The sequence below is a fragment of the Coenobita brevimanus genome, chromosome 4, assembly GCF_032717465.1.
Source record: "Coenobita brevimanus isolate Jiangsu-jjx chromosome 4, ASM3271746v2, whole genome shotgun sequence".
Taxonomy (NCBI): domain Eukaryota; kingdom Metazoa; phylum Arthropoda; class Malacostraca; order Decapoda; family Coenobitidae; genus Coenobita; species Coenobita brevimanus.
Window position 1 is genome coordinate 12695235 of NC_136957.1, and position 15072 is coordinate 12710306.

Consider the following 15072-nt stretch of genomic DNA (forward strand, 5'->3'; position numbering starts at 1 on the left):
GCTTCCTTTCTGGTCACTCTGTAGCTGCTGCTGTATACGGCCACCGTTCTTCTCCTAGAGCTATCAATGATGCTGTTCCTCAGATCTCTGTCGTATCACCAACTCACTTCCTTTTATTCTTCAATGACCTAAGATGTACTGTCGTGCACAAAAGTTCCTTCCATCAACCAAGGGACACGGTAATCTGCCACTAGAAGTCAAGTTAATCACACAAGTCTACCCCCCAACTCTCCCTCCTTAGCCCCACCAATGCCTTGATTTGTTAGGCGGATGGATCAGAGATATGAAGCTTCGCTCACTCTCACGTCTTGCCACATGTAATGTCATTTTCATTTACCTTACTGTTGTGTTTATTATGACGTGTATAGGTCCATATTCAGTTCCATGAGATGTACTTGTATAGAAATTTTAGCAGATTTCAATAGAATGATCCTAATGTATAGAGTTCGGTTTCCAAGCACTTATCCAACGTCTTCTAAACGATATACTAAAATCCATGCAATAATGACAATAAATATGAATACTAGCCACGTATGTCCCTCTCCAGCACTGTTATCGGGAGAGCCACATATTCACCCACCCACTCATCCACCTACCCACTCAACCCATCCAACACAACCCATCAACTTCACCCCAGCCACTCACCCTGCCCAGACACCTGGGCGACTCATCCAGCTCACCAATCCCGGCCATCCACTCTGCTAACTCACTAATGCCATCCACTCTGCTAACTCACTAATGCCACCCACGAAGCTCACACAACAATGCCACTGAATACATTCGACCCCCTCACCTATGCACCCTGAACCCATCCAGCCACCTAACCCACCAACCCACCCACCCACCCAGAGCACTCCGGCCACGCAATCGTCTGTCACACTGACGACCCACCATGCCTACTCGCTCTGCCGACCCACCGTGACCACTCACCAAGGCGACCCACTCTGCCAACCGACCCCGACCACCCACCCTCCTAGACCACGAATTCCACCCACCCTGCACACCCCCACCATCCCGCCCACCCACTCCTCCCACCGACTCACCCGGACATCCAAATATCCAACCACCCTTCTTACCCAACCCCATTTGCTTCCCCATCCTATTCACCCATTCAAAGCCGACTCATCCACCTAACTTACCCCATCCAAATCTAACTTACCGACCCCTCTCCAACCACCCACACATCCAGCCACTCACCCACCCAGCGCACCAAACGCTTCCACTCACTAACCAATCTACCTCTATAAACCACCCGCAGCCACTCCACACACCACACCCAACAACCTCCCACCCCTACCTCTACCTACCATCCTTCCCACCCACCCTGGCGATGCACCGAACTACCACACCCAGCATCGCAACCTCATTAACCCCACCCACCCAGCCAACTGACTCCAACACACACAACAAAAACAAACACACACACACACACACACACACACACACACACACACACACACGCACACACACAGATACAGGTACATACACAGACATGCACACACACACAGACATGCGTGCACTACACACATCCGCACACAGAGGCGGTGGGGTGGGAAATGAGGGAGGGAGAAGGGGGAGGATTTTGCGATGATGAAGGGGGAGGATAATATGTGGAAGTGTCCTGTATTGTTCTAATAGCAGCTTGCACAGTATACTGACTTGAATCTTCAAAATACACCCTTTAATTCACTCATGGTTGCATTTCCAATAGGATTCCATGATATTTTATCCAATAGGCAATAGTTTTAATAACCGAATACTTTGGTAAATATTAAATATCATAGCAATACTAGTTTCATTATTACATGCTGTTCATACTGTTAAATCATTATACAGTCAACCATCAAAAAGTAATTCGTAAGACTTAAGGCCAATCTTCCTCGAGGAAAAACAACCATTGAGGATGATTAGTGAGCGAAGTCGTTGTGAACTACTGTGTGTGTGTGTGTGTGTGTGTGTGTGTGTGTGTGTGTGTGTGTGTGTGTGTGTGTGTGTGTGTGTGTGTGTGTGTGTGTGTGTGTGTGTGTGTGTGTGTGTGTGTGTGTGTGTGTGTGTGTGTGTGTGTGTGTGTGTGTGTGTGTGTGTGTGTGTGTGTGTGTGTGTGTGTGTGTGTGTGTGTGTGTGTGTGTGTGTGTGTGTGTGTGTGTGTGTGTGTGTGTGTGTGTGTGTTGGAGCCACCTGGTTGGGTGGGTGGGGTGAGTGAGGTTGAAATGGTGGGTGTGGTAGGTCGATGTACTGCCAAGGTGGGTGGGAAGGACGGCTGGTAAGGGGGGATGGGTTGGCTGAATGGGGTATGTGAAGTGGTTTGGGGGGATGTTGGGGTAGATGGGCTTGTGAGTGGGTGCGTGGGGTGGGCTGGGTGGGTGAGTGGCTGGATATGTCCGTGGCCTGGGAGGGGTCAGTAAGTTAGGTTTGGATAGGATGAGTTTGGTGGATGAATAGGGTTCAAATGAGTGAATGGCATGGAGGAGTGAATGAGGCTGGGTAAGAAGGGTGGTTGGGCATGTGGATGGGAGGGTGGATCGGTGGGAGGAGTGGATGGGAAAGATGTGTGGGTTCCCAGGGTGGATGAGTTTTCAGGGTGAAGTGTGTGGGTACTGTGGGAGGGTTGTGTGGGTGGATGTGATGGGCGGCACTGTTCGGTGAGCAGGGTGGGTGGAATAAGTGGGTGGTGGAGGGTGGGTGGCAGGGGTCGATCGGCAAAATGGGTCGTCGGAATGTGTGGGCAGAATGGGTCGCCAGAGTGAGGGCATGGTGGTTCGCAGGAGTGAGTGGGCACGGTGGATTGCCAGGGTGGCTGAAGCAATTGTGTGACCGGAGTGCTCTGGGTAGGTGGTTAGGTTGGTGGATTAGGTGGCTGGATGGATTCAGGGTGGATAGGCGAGTGGGTGGATGTGCTGAGTGGCATTGTTGGGTGAGCTTCGTGGGTGGCATTCGTGAGTTAGCAAGGTGGATGGCAGGGATTGGTGAGCTGGATGGGTCACCCAGATGTCTGGGCAGGGTGAGTGGGGGGATGAGGTCGGTAGGTTGTGTTGGATGGATCGAGTGTGTAGGTGGATGAGTAGGTGGGTGGATATGTGGCTCCCCAGATGACAAGGCAGGAGAGGGACTTACAGTACGTAGCTAGTAATCATATAGCTTTTCGCAATTACTTGGATTATAGCATATCGGTTAGAACACGTTGCATAAATATTTGTAAATCAAACTTTACATTAGGGTCACTCTCCTGAAGCTTCATACATCCGATCCATCCGCCTAACAAATCAGTGCATTGGTGGGGGTAAGGAGGGGGAGTTGGGGGTAGATGTGTGCAATTAACCTGACCGCTAGTGACAGATTACCCTGTCCCCTGGCTGATAGATGGAACTCTTGTGCACAATAGTACATCTAACCCTGTTCACTCATTTGCTGATTATTCATCCCTTCACCTTTCCATTCGCTTCCTGAAGCATCCATATTAGCAGTTACTTTAACAAACAAGGGATGAGGCTATTGTGCATCCAATGTCTGACTTTGCTCATATCTCTGATTGGGGTAAGTAATCTTGTTGTTTTTAATGCATCCAAACCTTAGTTCTTACATCCATCAACTTGATATAATCTTCCGTAGGAGTATCCTCTAAATCTTAACAATATCCAACTTAATCCTGCATCATCTTTAAACGTACTTGGGATTTTACTCTGCTTGGGATTTATCTTGGAATGATCATATTACCTCTCTTGTACAATCTGCTTTTTTGAGATTATGTGTTCTAAGGTGACCCTTGCACAGTTCTTGACTTTATACAAGGGTTTTATCCGTCCCTGTGTAGAGTACAACTCTCACATGTGGGGAGGCTCTCCACACACAGCTCTTCTCAACAAGGTCGAGTCAAAGGCTTTTTGTCTCATTAACTCTCCTTCTCTTACTGGCTTCCTTCAGCCTCTGTCTCTTTGCCACACTGTTGCATTTTTATCTCTTTTCTATCGGTACTTCAATGGTCACTGCTCCTCTGAACTGTCTGCTTGCATTCCTTCACCACTACGGCGGGTGTGTCGCACCCATCTGGCAACAACATCTCATCCCCTTTGTGTACAATTCTCTAATGCAAGGGTTAACCATCACTCCCAGTCCTTCATGTATGCAACAGGTCAACTCTGGAAATTTCTCCCTCTGTATTTCCTATTGCCTATGATCTCCAGTCTTTTAAAAACAGTGTGAGCAGGCATCTCAAAATGAACGGTTCTTGAATTTGGCTCTCTGTTATCTTGTTTTGTTTTTTCTTGGAGAGAACAATTTGCGGGCTCTTGGTCGTTGGTTCGTTCTTTTTTCTTAAAAAGAAAAGTCTCTGATCACACTGATGATATTGCTACCACTGAAACAGATAATAATCAAATGTTGGAACAGAGTAGGTAAATCTGAGGACATATCAACTGAACATGCAGAATGGTTCATTAATAGGTAAAGGAGTTTGAAGAAGTTTAGTAATTATTCGGTATAATGATATTCCATGTGTGAATAAGATACGCAACAACTATGGCCATCCTATATTAATACACTATGAATCAACTTGATTTCCGTCACATTCTGCCCGTAGCTACTGTCCGCAGTCCCTGCCCATCACTGAATGATTGGCAAGGATTCCCTATGAATGTGCGTTCCTAGACATACACTTCTTATGGCTTACATAGAGCAACTGATACATAGCTGACTAACCAACTACATTCAAAGATGCTCGGCCAGCCAGGAGGAAGGTACCGTAATTAGGTATGGAAAGTATACTCGTACTAAAGCTTAAACACGATGTTGTGTCTATGCTTAGGAGAGGTGATAGGAAATCTATATGAGAGAGAGAGAGAGAGAGAGAGAGAGACCAGTATCATATTAGTCAGCAGCAGAGCACAAAATTGAAGCGTCACAGAGCTGAGCCAGGGAGCTAACTCTTCCTCACTTCCTCACGCCCCTTCACACTACCTCTCTTCCTTCTCCCTCCTAGTTCACCTTCCCGTTTCCCGTTCCATTTTCTTCTTTCCCTCCCTCCATCCCTCCCTCTTGTCCTTCTTTCCATATCACTCCTATCCTCATTTTATCTCTCCTTCCCTCCTTCCTTATCTAGCTACATATGTGTCTCTGCCTGTCACTTCCTCACTGCCTTTCCTTCCCACCTTTCTTTGGTCATCTCTCATTACGTTTCCCTCTTTTTTTTCCCTTCCAAATATCTTCCTTTCACTCCCTGCACCTCTCCTCCCTCCATGGATCCCTGCCACCTTTTTCGTCCCTCATCTCTCTCTCCTCCTCTTTCTCTCCCATCTGAGACAGTTCCCCTTTCTTTCTCATGTCCCTGCCTCTTGTCTTACAACATTTTATATATCTTACTCCCTACCTACCTCCTTATATGAGTATTTTCCTTCATCATTTTCTCAGTATACTCTCTCTCTCTCTCTCTCTCTCTCTCTCTCTCTCTCATCCTGATATTTTTGTAGCTTTCATAACTTCATGTTATAACGATAAAATTTCCTTCCACTATTTTTGCAACTCTTCCCTGCCTCTCCTTTATTATTCTCAATCCCTCTCCTCCTTCACTCTCTTCACTCCTCTTTCCTTCCTCACCTTCTTTCCTCGTTCTTTTTTTTCCGTCACTCTTTTTATTATTGTCTATTTTTATCATAATTCTTCTACCTTCACTTCGTTCCCTTTTTCTCTCTCCCACATTTTGCCTCTTTCTTCTTCCTCCCACTCTCGTCATGTTTTCCTCCTCCTCTTTCTTTCCATTTTCTCTTTCCAACCCTTCCATCATTTCTCCACTTTCCTCTATATTCTGTTCTCCTTTCGTTCCCTTTTTTCTTTCTGTGTGTGTGTGTGTGTGTGTGTGTGTGTGTGTGTGTGTGTGTGTGTGTGTGTGTGTGTGTGTGTTGTCTTCATTTTCACTTTCTCTACTTTCCTTAATTGCTTTTCTCTTTTTATCTCCCTAGCTTCTTTCGGTTTCCTTTTTCTTTTTCCCTCCCTTCCGTCCCCCTCTCCCTCATCACCTTCCCATCTCTTGCCTTCACAAGTATGGTGATTTTTTTTTTTCTTGTCTTGCCAGATCAACGTAAATGTGATTGTAGCGACCCCGCACTACTCGTGCCAGCAAAGACAATGACACACGCACGCACACACACACACACACACATACACACACACACACACACACACACATATATATATATATATATATATATATATATATATATATATATATATATAGATATATATATATATATCGATAGATAGATACATACATACTTACATACATACATACATACATACATACCGTACATACATACATAGATAAACAGATAGATAGATAGATATAGATATAGATATAGAGACAGACAGATAGATAGAGGGAAAGATAGATAAACAGATAGATAGACAGTTTGATATAGACACAGATACAAATGTAGATAGATAAACTTTTTTTCTTTCATTTTTTCAGAATCCAAATTATACAACCTGCAGAACAACATCGATAAATATTGTTGACTTAATGTTTCTTTTTCAGGCAGATAGTGTAGAATATTTCCCTTTCCTCTTTCCTGTGAAATTTTCATGACAGAGTGTCTATGCTGCATCCCTGATAACATGGGGTTACTGGGCCAATATCAGCTCATCCCGGATTTGTATCGGTACCGCCGGCTTGCAGCAAATTGCATGTGCCCTGCACTGGCTTAATACACAAAGTACTCTTCCATTCCTATTCTGGCAAACCAGGATTGAAACAGAATATTGTTGTCAATGCTAGCGTATACCTGAATTGTGTTTATACAGTCAAACCCTTATCACGCCATTTCCAGCTGTTTGTTTAATGTTTGCCTATATATAAATTTTACAATTTTTAAGTTAACTTAATTCTAGGTACAGAACACTGAAACAAAAAATGGCTAGTCGATCGATGATCTTAAATATACATTTTTACTTGAAAATTAGAGAATTATGCATTGTATTATAACTTTTCTGAATAACAATTGGTTATTTATTATTATTATTATTATTATTATTATTACTATTATTATCCGAAACAGTGAATTTGCACAGGATTTTCCCCTTATTTTTTCGACTATTCTTCCACTGCCCGCAGTACCACTGATATCTATCTTTCCGATATTTGCAGGGCAAATTACACTCTTTACACTAAATTTGACTTAGCAAAACTCGGTGTTTTTTTTTTTTTTTTAAGTAGTTCAACAGATGCTTCGTTATTACTGTGGTAAAGTAAATACTGATTTTGTGTAGTTTGTACGTTTTTTCTCCCTTCCTATGCTAAACCTGTTTTATTATTATTATTATTATTATTATTATTATTTTTATTATTATTATTATTATTATTATTATTATTATTATCATTTCAAACTATTTGGCTCCTATACAGGTCTGGCAGTCTGTCCAGGAGAATTATGTGTGCAATATAAACCAGACATGCTTTAACAAAGAACCAAATATTATAACCTGCACATGTTTGAGAGCCACAAGACATAAACAGACGTATCACAAACTTTTTCCAAGCTGCAAAACCACCTTTAAATCACCTTGTATTGTGCTGAATATCACTATTCAACAAAGACATGAATGAGTTCAGCTCAGTTCAAGGTAATTCAGAGGTGGTCTCTCAACTTGTAAAAAGAGAAGAAAACCGGATATGCAGTTTTGCCTTTAATGGTCTGATACATAACCAATGGTGGCTAACAGATGGTTGTGTAATGGCTGTGAATAGGTCTGATACAGCAGTATATATTTACATATATCGACACATACCCAGCAAGCACTGAAATGGCAGGCCAGCACTGGCATATAACGGAACTAAGGGAAAAAGGCAACCATGTACTGCGCCGATTCCTGGCCATAATATTCTGTTCATATTGGGACAGTTGATGTAAAACTTGTGTTGGGCCAATATATAAATAAAACATTTTTTCCTACACTGGGCTGAAACGGCAACCATACACTGGACAGATTCCTGGCAGTAATAGTTTTATATATATATATATATATATATATATATATATATATATATATATATATATATATATATATATATATATATATATATATATATAATGGGGCTATTGGTGAAAAACATGTATTGGACGGATAAACAAATATAACTTTTTTCGGAAACTGGATCAAGAATGGTAATAAAATGTTGGCCCAATCTATGTATTGCTGATCACGCCAATCAAGCAGCTATCAACTGAGTGATATAATTATACATCATCCATCACAGATAATTTTCATATCTTAGATAACTGAAATATATTTTACATAATACAGAAATTTCGACAGGGACGGGAGTTTTCCACAGGCAAGTGTTTTGTTATAAAACGAAAGTCTTATTTTGGTAATGTTTTTGTGGAACTGAACTTGTTTTCAGCTTACTAGATCATAACTGATAAAATTAATGTTAAAGGGGCATTGGTATCTGCACAAAATATATGCAGTTGGGGCTATAAACTGGTCAGGTTTGCACTGTTGACTATGACAGTCATCTGTGACTCAGTGGTAAGATGCATGTATTTGATGTGTTGGAGGCATGGGTTCAAGTCCCACACCAACCAGTTAATTTGTTTCATTACAGACATTCCATCCCTTGGCAGCAATTCGGGACAGATGTAGATATGGAGCTGGCAACATAGTGAGTATTCATAGATGTGTGTAACTTGAGTAAATTAGCTGTCAGGTGTTGTGGACCGTGCGGTAGGCATTCAGAGGACGAAGATTCGAATCCCGATTTTTTTTTTTTTTTTTTATAAGCATTCAAAGAATAAAAGTTTAAAATGTTATTCCCTCAAAGGAAGAAAAAGTAAATTTCAAGATATGTTAATTTCGAGCGATCCAGACACACTTACAGGTACTTGTAAACTGGCCCGATTACTTACACCCGATTCAGATTTGATTACTGGCTTCCGATACAGAAATGATATTGGGCCAGAACAGAACAGAATCTGGATCTACGTGCAAACGGTTGTCGGCACTTGCATTGGGACGATTCAGTTCATCTGGCTTGCCTGTACCATTCCAACACCACGTGCCATCACAAGCCAGCATCGGTACGGTTCTGATCCAACACAATCATGTTTGCTGGGATGGTGGTCCGTATCACTAATTCGTGTCAGCTTCGGCTGGAGGGTTTGGTGGGTGGGTGAGGGAGAGCCTTCTTGCTTTTCTGTCATTGACTTTAACTGATAGAATAGTTTTGTTAGTTATGACATTCACTGTTCCAAATAGTCACAAAAGGACCAACAGGTCTGTTGCTTTTTTGCTTTCTTTTATACATCTTTGTACTATCTCCCTCTCTCCTACCCTGCCGTACTCATTCTTTCTCTCACGCAACCCATTTACTTTTACATCTCTCCATTTGCTTTTTTCCTTTCTTGCTCTGCTTTCATTCTTTCTTCAGCCTTTCCTCCCTTTCTTTCTCCACCCTGTCTCTCTTCTTCCCCCTGACTTTGCCTTACTCTCCCTATCTTCCTTTTTCTTTCTCCCTCACCTATCCTACTTTCCTCTCACCCGCATCATGTCTCTCTCCTTTTATACCCACGTTTCCTATACCTATCTTTCCTCTTCTACCCCTACCTTCTCTCTCTCTCACTCTCTCTCTCTCTCTCTCTCTCTCTCTCTCTCTCTCTCTCTCTCTCTCTCTCTCTCTCTCGCTCGCTCGCTCGCTCGCACGCTCGCTCGTGTGATGTTGGAAATTATAGTAACAGAATTAATACATACTGTACGACCAATGTCAACAGCGTGTTATTTCCTAACTTCAAAACAAGCTACCATGGATAATATGAGAAACGATATTACCAACGAATTAAGTTACTACAGGTGGGTAACGTTGAAGAAATGTGGGAAATATTAACCCATCAACTGACGTCTGTCGAAAGAAAATATATACAGAAAATTACGTGAAGAAATAATCACACAAATACACCAGCCTGGATGTCGAAGAATATTGAAGAAATCATCGGTCGTAAGAGAAAAGCATATAAAAAATATAAACGTACAGGATGTCACAATGACAGTACCGAATATTTAAATTACAGAGGCAGTGCACGACAACTTTCCGGAAAAGTAAAGGTGACTATGGGGCAATAATTCCTTGAGAAACAAACACTAAGGTATTTTTTACCATTATGTAAGGAGTAAGACAAATGTAAGAAACAGCACAGGCCCGCTATTAACTCGGAAGGTGATCACGATCATGATAACCAAACAGTAGCAACAATTCCTAACGACTCCTCTCACAGGGTTTTCACAAAAGAAAACAGTGTACTCATTCCCATCCCATAACCAGTTTTCTCAGGACCAGAATATAAATTATCGACCAACAAAGTGACAGGACATGAGATATTAAATTGTCTTCAGAAATTCGACCAAATTAAAGCAAATGGACGGAACCCAGTAAGAACCTCTTGTACTTAATGAATTTCACAGACAGCTAGCCTTTCCTATATATATTCAGCATATCATAAACTGAACGGAATATCACTTGTCTTTTAAATAGGCGATAGTAGGCATACCAAAAATTACCGTCCAATTACCATAACTTTTGTATTAAGCGGAATTATGAAAAGAAAAAATATTGTTAGCGATAAAATTACCTTATTCCTTAAGAAACGTAATCTAAATACAGATAATCAGCATGGGTTTCGTAATAACAGATTATGCCTTACAAATCAGTTTTTTTTTTTTACTATATGCAATAAATGGGACGCAAAAATATCGTTTGATGTAATTTACCTTGACTACCAGAAAGACTTTGAAAAGGTTTCCATTCTAAGACTAAGAAAAACTAAGTGTCCACGGCCTCTCTAACTAAATATGTTCGTGGATTAGTGATTGTCAAAAAAAATCGCAAGTAACATGTCGTGATAAATGGCGAATCGTCCGAATGGCTGGACGCAACGAGCGGATTTCCTCAAGGTTCAGTTTTACGGCCATTTCTTTGCACTATTTGCATCACTTATCAGGAAAATGACACGAAGACTGGAGGCTGAGTAATTACGAAAGTGAACTGGGTATCTATACAAAACGTCCTGGATGAGTTCATATAATGGGGCGAAAATGGCATAGCAAACGTAGGTTGAGGCACTTTTGCGACAAAAAGAGTAAATATGAATATAGAATGTTTGATATTCCACTAATGGAAATAATGGGCAAGAAAGACTTCGTAGTTATAATAAGTAACACCCCAGTATCCTGCTACAGTTCTAGAAAGCAAAAGACCATGGCCAAATATACCAAGTAATGATCGAAATGCCATAAAAGAAGAAAACCTATAATCCCGCGAAGAATTATGACAGTGATACCCTGGAGCACTGGTAGCTTTATATGGATCTATTTATTACCTGTCTTCAGGCATAACATTTTTTCATAGATATACCATGGATTTCCTTATGGATTCTGATATCGATTACACACACACACACACACACACACACACACACACACACACACACACACACACACACACACACACACACACTCACACTCACACAAAATACTACAACCCCTCCCATCTACTATAGCAAGCCAGGTACACCAGCCTGTAATATGATAACACGTATTCACAACTAAACATCAGCGTTCTGATGTCCATCATGCATGTCACTATGTAAATGTAATAGAGAAATGACAGTATTAGAAGGGTCAAAAGTTACTGACTAGGATAGCACGAGCACCTTTATTACCCAGCCAATTAGGCCTCGACCCCGCAGACCCATCTCTCGCGCGAAATTTTGCTTTATCTTTCTTCTCTTCTACGCCTAATGATCTGCTTACAAGAAGGTGTAGAATAAAGAAAAATATACTCAGTTAATGAGATAAACATAAACAAATACACATTCTGGACAGAAGCACACATGTACTGTACATGTATGGATGTTCAAGATGTACAATCCCCCCCCTCCCTCCCACACACACACACACGTGTGCTATTAGTCAGCAGAACAAACAACACAGAGTCCAGGTGAATCAGCTAGAGAGATGATTGTGGATTACACACACACACACACACACACACACACACCGGCACAAAATTCCAGTCACAGGGCAGAGAATCAGCTAACTGGATAAATTTCCCCACCAGTCAGGAAAACCCCCAGACGTGACTTCCTCTTTCCCCTCACACGCCCCACATTATTTCCTCAGATCTTTGTCAGACGTCTACCTCACTTTTCCCTCAAATTTCTCAGGGATTCAAGATTTGCCTTTTTTTTCGATTTTTGCTTTCTTGTTCTATCTTTAATCTCATTATTTTCATATTTTGCCTGTATTTTTCATTTAGTGTTTTTTCCTTTCACTCTTCATATTTTCTTCAGACTGGCTTAGGGTGCAGTTACGCTTGGCGAACGAACGTGAACAAGCAGTAGCAAACGCAGGTAATGGGCATGCCCGGCAGATCTGGCGATGGTATATATATATATATTTTTTTTTGTCATGAAAACTGCCTTTCAGTGTTATCTTCCATTTTCCAAAATGACGTGTGTGTGTGTGTGTGTGTGTGTGTGTGTGTGTGTGTGTGTGTGTAAACTGTAAGTACTTCTTGTATCTTTTATTTTATAACACATCCTTTCTCTCTCTCTCTCTCTCTCTCTCTCTCTCTCTCTCTCTCTTTTAAATCTTTCCGGTAGCAACAGTTTGAATAAGAAACTTCTTGTGTGTGTGTGTGTGTGTGTGTGTGTGTGTGTGTGTGTGTGTGTGTGTGTGTGTAAATACTTCTTTTATCATTTATCCTCTCTCTCTCTCTCTCTCTCTCTCTCTCTCTCTTAAAACTTTCCGGTAGCAACAATTTAAATAAGAAACTTCTCTTGCTTATGTCTGATTTAAGATAATTAGATTGTTACTGCCACTCTTTGCCCGACAATTCAGCATGTTTCGTAACATTTCCAGCTATTTACATTTCTTTTGCATCATTTCATTATTTTCATATTTCTTCTTGAGGATGACAACAGTATTTCCTGCCCTTTTTCGCAGATACTCCCGCTCTTCCTTCGACTTTTTAAAAGTTTCATGATTTTCTCCTTTTACCTTCGGCATAACTCCCTTTTTCAAAAGCATTTTATTTCAGTGACCTGTTTTCAAAATGAAGCAGAGTCGAACCACACGATATCATCCAATTATTTTGCTCAGTTAGTTATAAATGAGTTGGTTATAGCTTATGCAATCCCCACATTTCAAAAAGCCACCTATAGTCTTAAAAATTGGTGTGCTGATATCAAGAATTGTGATAAAAGACGTGTGCTTCGTACACAGCAAATTTTCCCCCTACGATCTTCTCAAAGAATTATATATTTAGCTTCTATGCACTTTCATTGTCTCAAACGGTTAGTTAGAAGCCATTCTTGTCCTTATATTATTAACCCGCCCCCTCCCGACCACTTTTCCACCACTGACTCCCCCCAATCCTGACCATTTTTGGATTTTTTTTTTTTTTTTTGGCTAAAACCTCTGCTTTTGGTGAGAAACGTTGAAAATTCATAGAGAAATCGCTCACCTGAGGTTTAAAATACTCGATCCAGGTACCAGTACCTCCTTTCCTTACTGGGTTTTCTAACAGGCTGGCACCAAAGAAAACGAGTTCTATGGGAGGGTAACTATTTCACACCACTCATAAATGGTATTTATTTATTTACTTGGTACGAATTTATATGTAGTACGAGAGTATATTGGTTTTCAAACAGTAATATAGGCATTATAAGCATTGCTTCACTCACTAACTCATCACCATACCTGACCTTTTTTTGCCACATTACCTGATCATCATTTCTGACTGTTTCTTCCTCTAATGCTATGCAAAGTTGTCCTCCACAATGTCATCAATTGGGGAATCACTCTGGCCCTGAATTTCGTACCGTGGCATGACATGGCTTTACTGGCCAGGTCACTAATAACAGGTGAATTGCTGAGACAATGGCATGCAGGGGGGGGATAAGGTGATGCTGGGTAAGGCATTGTCCCTGCCTGTCATCTCGTAGAGGAAGGTGTCCCATGTATACATACCAAAAATCACTTGCGAAAATTGAAAATTGTGCAAATTAGGGACCTTGCAATTAATTCGCATTTATTTATGTTGACAGGATTGGCAGTGACAAACGTGTGGACGTAAAATCACGTCGACGGGATGCTGCGGGATAATAAATATTTCTTGGCTTTTATCTGATTTTTTCTTGCTTTGCGAAAATATTACGACATTTATTGATTTATTTTGCTTCCCAAACTTCTGAAAATTAATTTTTGCATTTTTTTTTACTATTCAAACAACACAAATCGTATTTTTTCCATTATTCTAATCACAACCTGATGATTGTGTTTCGCTTTAGGACATGTTCTTTAGTGAAGAATCATAAGCATTATGTATATCCAGCACAGCGTAGGTTGAATAAAAATCGTCTGGAAGCTGCCAGAATAAAGTAAATGTCATCAAAAAATGATGAAGATAAATTTATATGACTGGTATTACGTCATTTTAACAGAATTTATCTTAGTTGCTTTATATGTGTATCTTCATCTATCTATCTAACATACTATAGCACAAGCTGTGTGTGTGTGTGTGTGTGTGTGTGTGTGTGTGTGTGTGTGTGTGTGTGTGTGTGTATTTTGGGCAGCCAAAACTGCACATTCAAATCGCACCAAAATTGGCACAAAAATAATAAAAACATTCGCTGATGTGGAAAAAACTTGGTCCCATCACGATTGACAAACTTTTACTACATTTAATAAGCGATAACATTTTGACCAAAAAACGCCGCTCCTGGCGCCTGGCATAGGATCTCTGCAGAATTTTTTTCCCAGAAGTACAACTAAAATAAACTACAGCAGCGCAAGAGCCCTCCACAGGAGCAAGTGCTAGGGGCCCAAAGAGCCCACAAGCACTTGTCTATACTGTATATCTATATCTATTATCTACCTGTCTATCTATCTATCTTTATCTATATACATATTAATTTATATATAGACAATCTCATTACAGTATATCCTTTTGTCTTGCACAAAAAACATCGCTGTCATTTTAACCTTGCGACAATGATGAAGTCTCTGTGTGGATAATTATCGCTACATCCT

At 41.0% G+C, this 15072-nt stretch overlaps 1 protein-coding gene across 1 annotated transcript in view; it reads right to left on the bottom strand.

Moving 5' to 3' along the window:
- The window catches only part of LOC145395854 (roundabout homolog 1-like), a 742719-nt gene that overhangs the window by 375683 nt on the left and 351964 nt on the right, over positions 1–15072 (bottom strand). The window lies entirely within an intron of this gene.